This window comes from Anolis sagrei, chromosome 8, assembly GCF_037176765.1.
Source record: "Anolis sagrei isolate rAnoSag1 chromosome 8, rAnoSag1.mat, whole genome shotgun sequence".
Taxonomy (NCBI): domain Eukaryota; kingdom Metazoa; phylum Chordata; class Lepidosauria; order Squamata; family Dactyloidae; genus Anolis; species Anolis sagrei.
Window position 1 is genome coordinate 19,568,384 of NC_090028.1, and position 7,197 is coordinate 19,575,580.

Below are 7,197 nucleotides of genomic sequence, written 5' to 3' on the forward strand. Positions count from 1 at the left end.
TTGCTTACAAACATTTAAAAACACTAGAATTCTTAGAAAGAGGAAAGGGAAGATAGTGGATGGGTGTGGGGGTAGGCAAGGGTAGGCTTGGGGGTAGGGGATGGACGCATTTGAGCGTCAAGAATAGGGGGCAATGAAGAAGCAGGGGGATGGTGAGGGGGGAAAAAGGGGGAAAGGATGAGAAATAAGGGGGGAAGTAGTGGGAGAGAAAAAAGGCGGAAAAGGGACAGATATATGACAGTTAAAAAAAATAGTTTTGAAACTGTTTCTTTTTGTTGACTTCCGCCTTTATCTTCCCTGGGTAGTCTTGGTCATCACTCTGGTGCCGCGTTTTTGTTTAATATTGGTCACTTCTTTTTTGGACTTTCCAAGTCTCTGATTTCTTGTTTTCATTTCTGTCACTTGTACTCACTCGGGGGTAGCAAGTCTTCGTGGGTTTCGTTGTGATTCCATGTAATTTTTGAAGAGGGTCCAGTCTGTTGGGTTTATTGGCTTGCCCTCTGGGTCTTTAAGATAGTATGTTAATAAATCCATGTCCATTATTTCAGAAACCTTAGCTTCCCGTTCTTCTTTGGTTGGCAGTTCCTTTAGTTTCCACTTCTCGGCGTATGTTGTCCTTGCTGCTGTTGTCAGGAAGGTGAATAGTTTGTCTTTATTTCTTTCGAGCGGTATGTCTTCATCCGTAATGCCGAGAAGGAAGTATTCTGGTTTTAATTGTATTGTTGTTTGCAGGATCTTCTGAGAGGCCTCCTGTATTGTTTTCCAGTATTTTCTAGCTTTACTACATGACCACCACATGTGGTAGTATGTTCCCACTTGGGTTTGGCACTTCCAACATTTGTTTTGGGTGTTTTTATACATTAGTCCAAGTTTCTGTGGGGTCATGTGCCATCGGAAGAACATTTTGTACCCATTCTCTTTCAGGTCAGATGGGTACGTGTATTTTAGTTTCAGTTTCCATGTTTGTTCCCATTCTCTTATGTTTATTGATCTTCCAATGTTTCTGGCCCACTTGATCATACATTCCTTTATTAATTCAGTCTCAAAATTTAAAAATTTAAAAAATTTAAAACATTTAAAAAATGGCCAGAAAATTGAAAGTAATTTGTCTTCTCCTATGTGTTTTTGTTTGTAGTGTGTACATTTTTGTTTAGTAATTTTTGTTGTTGTAATTTGCATTCTTATCATGCAACCTTATGTCATATGTATATATTAATTATATTATATTGTATATTATATATGAGTGTGTGTTAATAATTTTTTTAAAAAAAAAATCAGATGATGGTGATAAATTATGCTTTTCTTTACCTTTAGCCAGTTCTATCAAATGAAAGACTTTCAAAATTATAGGATGGGGAAATCATTTATATTTCTATTTATGGTTTGAGATGATAACACAAGGAAACTGAGGCCGTGACTACTACAATGAAGATGTAGAGACTGTGATTGCCGCATCATGGGATTTATTATTTTCACATGATTTTAGAATTATGGAAAAAATAGACCCCTGTCTGATTCCACAGCAAGCTGGCTTCAGGAAAGGCAAAAGCTGCACATCGCAAGTGCTGAACCTGACTAAGCACATAGAAGATGGCTTTGAAAGGCAGCAGATCACAGGAGCTGTCTTCATAGACCCGTCAGTAGCTTATGATACTGTAAACCACCGCCTGAGAAAAATGTATAATATCACAAAGGACTACCATCTCACCTGCCTCATAGGAAACCTGCTACAAAACAGGAGCTTCTTTGTTGAGTTCCAGGGCCAGAGAAGCAGATGGTGGAAACAGAGAACGGCCTGCCTCAGGGGAGCGTGCTTGCTCCATCCATGTTCAACATCTACACAAATGACCAGCCATTGCCAGAAGGGACAGAGAGTTTCATCAATGCTGATGATCATGCCATTACTGCTCAAGCAGGGAGGTTTGAGATGGTTGAACAGAAGCTCTCTGAAGCTCTAGTTGCTCTTACTGCCTATTACAGGAAAAACCAGCTGATCCCCAACCCATCTAAAACACAGACATGTGCCTTTCACCTTAAGAACAGACAAGCAACCTGAGCTCTGAGGATCACCTGGGAAGGAATCCCACTGGAGCATTGCAGTGCACCCAAATACCTGGGAGTCACTCTGGACCGTGCCCTGATCTAAAAGAAGCACTGCCTGAATATCAAGCAAAACATGGGTGCTAGAAACAATATCATACGAAAGCTTACTGGCACAACCTGGGGATCACAACCAGACACAGTGAAGACATCCGCCCTTGCGCTATGCTACTCTGCTGCTGAGTATGCATGCCCAGTGTGGAACACATCACATCACACTAAAACAGTGGATGTGGATCTTAATGAGACATGCCGCATTATCACGGGGTGCCTGCGTCCTACACCACTGGAGAAATTACACTGCTTAGTCAATATTGCACCACCTGACATCCGCCGGGAAGTAGCAGCCAATAGTGAAAGGACCAAGGCAGAGACATCTCCAGCTCATCCCTTGTTTGGGTATCAGCCAGCACATCAATGACTTAAATCAAGAAATAGTTTTCTAAGATCTACAGAGACACTCGCTGGAACATCTCAAGAAGTGAGAGTCCAAAAGTGGCAGGCTCAAACCCAGAGCCTCATTCAATGGCTGATACCAAATGAGAGACTCCCCTCTGGGCACACAGAAAACTGGGTGACTTGGAAGGCGCTGAACAGACTGCACTCTGGCACCATGAGATGCAGAGCCAACCTTCAGAAATGGGGCTACAAAGTGGAATCCACAAGATGCGAGTGTGGAGAAGAGCAAACCACAGACCACCTACTGCAATGCAATCTGAGCCCTGCTACATGCACAATGAAGGCCCTTCTTGCAGCAACACCAGAAGCACTCCAAGTCGCCAGATACTGGTCAAAGGACATTTAATCAACTACCAAGCTTGCAAACTCTGTGTCTTTTGTTTGTTTGTTTGTTTGTTCTGTCAAAAATGTAATATAAACCTGGAACCCCAGGTTTTGGCGGTGACCAGGGGAGCATTTGTACAGTTAAAACTTGTGCGCCAGCTGCGCCCGTACCTTGGGAAGTCTGACTTGGCCACGGTAGTCCACGCTCTGGTTACATCCCACCTAGATAACTGCAACGCTCTCTACGTGGGGTTGCCTTTGAAGACAGCTTCAACTAGTCCAACGTTCGGCAGCCATGATTCTAACAGGAGCGGGATGCAGGGAGCATACAACCCCCCTTTTGCGCCAACTCCACTGGCTACCGATTTGTTACCTTGCTCAATTCAAAGTGCTGGCGTTGACCTTTAAAGCCCTAAACGGTTCCGGCCCAAGCTACCTATCTGACCGCATCTCGGCCTATGAACCCACCAGGGAGGCCCTGCTCTCGATCCCGCCCGCTTCACAAGCACGGCTGGCGGGGACGAGAGACAGGGCCTTCTCAGTGGTGGCTCCCCGGCTGTGGAACGCCCTTCCCACGGACATCAGATTGGCACCATCTCTTATGGTTTTCCACAAAAGAGTAAAGACCCGGTTATTTGCGCAGGCGTTCGAATGATTGGTGCAAAGACTGGTAATAACATAGGAATGGAACAATGGACGATGAACCTGGATCATGTTTTTAATGATGAGATGCTTAGGAATGGTTACTATAGTAATTATGTATTAATTGTGTATTGGATTAGGTTATTAACTGTTTTATATTGATGTTGAATTTTGCTGTGTTTTGTGCTTTGTGAACCGCTGTGAGTCGCCTTCGGGCTGAGAACAGCGGTATAGAAGTAAAGTAAAGTAAAGTAAATAAATAAATATAACTGTTTGGTTGCCTGACACAATAAGATAAAAAAAAATATGGGATTGACTTTAATAACAATCAACTAGGTAAAGGTAAAGGTTTCCCCCTGATATTAAGTCCTATCGTGCCCACATCTGGGAGGTGATGTTCATCTCTACTTTTAAGCCGAAGAGCCAGCATTGTCCATAGACACTAGGCCTGGGTAACAACGCAAAAATTTGTTTCTAAAATCGATTTGTATTTGGGGTTTTTTTTGTTTCGATATTTAAAATAATTACAAAATTTTCCTTTTAAAAAGTTCGATATTTACAAAATTTCGTAAATGGTAAAAAATTAACTAATCGATTTCCGAAACAATAACGAATCGATTCGTTAATGGCGGACGCGACTGCGAAATACGTTAAAAAACCTCCAAAAACTTCTGAAGCTTCCCTCTCCCTCTGTTCTTGACTGTTGGTGTGATGTTATAATTTTTTTTCACTAATTAAACCATAAAACTGGCCCAGACATGCGGAAATAATAACGAAACGACCTCAGAACAATAACGAAACGAATACAATAACGAAATACGAAGCATTTACAAAACGTGTTTAAAAATTCGTTTTTTTTAATGATTGCTCCAGAATGGTTCATTATCGTTTTGTAATTGGAAAAATTAACGAATTATTAACGAATTATGAATTAACGAAACGAAACCGCCCAGGCCTAATAGACACCTCCAAGGTCATGTGGCCAGCTTGACTGCATGAAGCACCATTACTTTCCTGCCAGAGTGGTACCTATTGATCTCACATTTTGAATGTTTTCAAACTGCTAGGTTGGCAGAAGCTGGGGCTAGCAGCGGAAGCCTCTCCCCAGATTTGAACCTGCGATCTTTTGGTCAGCAAGTTCAGCAGCTCAGCAATGTACTACTGGGGACTCCTAACAATCAGCTAGGTCAGTAAAATATTCCAACCAATTTATAGCTCAATGACCATATTAACTAGGCTCTGCCTTTGTGGTTTATTGATACAAGTAATAATAATAATAATAATATTTATTTATTTGATCAGTCATATGACCATTTCAAAATAAAACACAAGTAAAAAACAAGGCAACAAGGTGATAAGTCAGAATCTCATTTTCCTGGCTCTTCTTTCAGGAAATCTGCTCTTTTCTTAATGGCTTTCAGAATAAAAAGGCTTACTCTGATTATGTTGGATCTTTCCTGCCCTTGTAAGAGGGATGTCAGAATACCATTTCTGTTGGGGGACCTGCAGTTGGATAATATTGGATGTAAATATCTGTCTCGCAATTCGGTGTATGCTGGACAGTCAATTAAGAAATGTTCAATGTCTTGCACTGTTTGTTCGCCCCAGACGCAGAATCTCTCCCTTCTTGGGATGTTACAGTAACGCCCGGTTAGCACCATAGTACCGAGTTGTTCAAACCTAGCCCTAGTATATGTTCTTCTTAAGGGTAGAGGGAGTGGAATAGTTAGGTAGTGCTCTAGATGAATATTCCTTTTGTGGGAAGCTAAAAACCTTGTGGCTGAATACCTACCTATGCTCTCTAGGTCCAGCTGTGCATAGACATCTCGAATGCGCCGCTTGAGCACTTGCCCTGCCCCCGGACCAAGAACACCCAGAAATTGCAAAGCCAGCTCATTATTTAGAGCCTCCATCCACGATGACTTCTGGTCATGCTGGACTTGATCCTCTAGACATAGGCGAGGAAGTCTACTGGGATCCATAGAGTTTACTTTTGACCAGTAATTAAACTGTCTCATTAGGGGCCAAAACTAACAAAATGAAGTTCAACAGTGACAAATGCAAGATACTCCACTTTGGCAGAAAAAATGAAATGCAAAGATACAGAATGGGGGACGCCTGGCTCGAGAGCAGTACGTGTGAAAAAGATCTTGGAGTCCTCGTGGACAACAAGTTAAACATGAGCCAACAATGTGATGTGGCAGCAAAAAAAGCCAATGGGATTTTGGCCTGCATCAATAGGAGCATAGTGTCTAGATCTAAGGAAGTAATGCTACCCCTCTATTCTGCTTTAGTTAGACCACATCTGGAATATTGTGTCCAATTCTGGGCACCACAATTCAAGAGAGATATTGACAAGCTGGAATGTGTCCAGAGGAGGGCGACTAAAATGATCAAGGGTCTGGAGAACAAGCCCTATGAGGAGCAGCTTAGGGAACTGGGCATGTTTAGCCTGAAGAAGAGAAGGCTGAGAGGAGATATGATAGCCATGTATAAATATGTGAGAGGAAGCCACAGGGAGGAGGGAGCAAGCTTGTTTTCTGCTTCCTTGGAGACTAGGATGCGGAACAATGGCTTCAAACTACAAGAGAGGAGATTCCATCTGAACATTAGGAAGAACTTCCTGACTGTGAGAGCCGTTCAGCAGTGGAACTCTCTGCCCCGGAGTGTGGTGGAGGCTCCTTCTTTGGAAGCTTTTAAGCAGAGGCTGGATGGCCATCTGTCAGGGGTGATTTGAATGCAATATTCCTGCTTCTTGGCAGGGGGTTGGACTGGATGGCCCATGAGGTCTCTTCCAACTCTTTGATTCTATGATTCAATTATTAGAATTTGAATCGCTTCTCGGCCTTTTGGCTAAGATCAAGTGTAGTATCTGTTCTTATCAGTTTAATATCTGATACGTCCTCTATTTGAGGACTATATTGATACAAGTACATTTTTAAAAATATATAATTGCATAAATTCATTTGGTTTTTTTCCTAGACAGCAAATCTTAAAAAGAAAAAAATCTTGGGATAGCAGGAGGGATTTTCTATTGTCTAAATAACTCGTGGAATTATTGAAGAGGAAAACAAAAGCAGGTGAAGTGTCTTTTTCATGCTAGAGGATTTATGTCCTTCTTGATATTGGGTCAAATGGCGATGAATGCTAATGTTGATAACCACAACCGAATACACTTAGGAACATAATCTAAACTCTCTGTGCCAACTTGGAGGGCTCTAAATTAACTCTCACTGCTCAAGAAATCAATCTCCTTGAGTCGTCGAAGATTCTTGACCGCTGCACTCAGACCTAAAACCTTAGGAAACATTAATAATGGGATTGAGTGACATTGTGACAGAAAATGTCACAATGTTCCCACATACATTTACGGTGCTTGTTTTCCACCAACATCACATAATGAGGACATAATAGAAATGGGAAACACATTGAGAAAATAAACAGATAAAAAATAAGATGTTCATTGAACTATACGTAGGAAAATCAAGTAGAAATCTTGGAAAGCGATACTTAGGTGGGTGTGTAGTTCTTACTTCCAGAACACATTTGATAAAAATAGCATGGCAATCTATTTTTCAATATTGCTTTTAATATAGGGCCATATAGAACACTGGAAATTTTGTTTCAAACATCAATAGATGCATAAACCATATAGATAGAATAGAATATTGC

The 7,197-nt window shown here is 41.6% G+C and overlaps 1 pseudogene; it reads left to right on the top strand.

Annotated features, from left to right (window-relative positions):
• The first annotated feature begins 6,358 nt into the window (after positions 1–6,358).
• Positions 6,359–6,475, top strand: LOC137097584 (U2 spliceosomal RNA; annotated as a pseudogene).
• Positions 6,476–7,197: the final 722 nt, after the last annotated feature.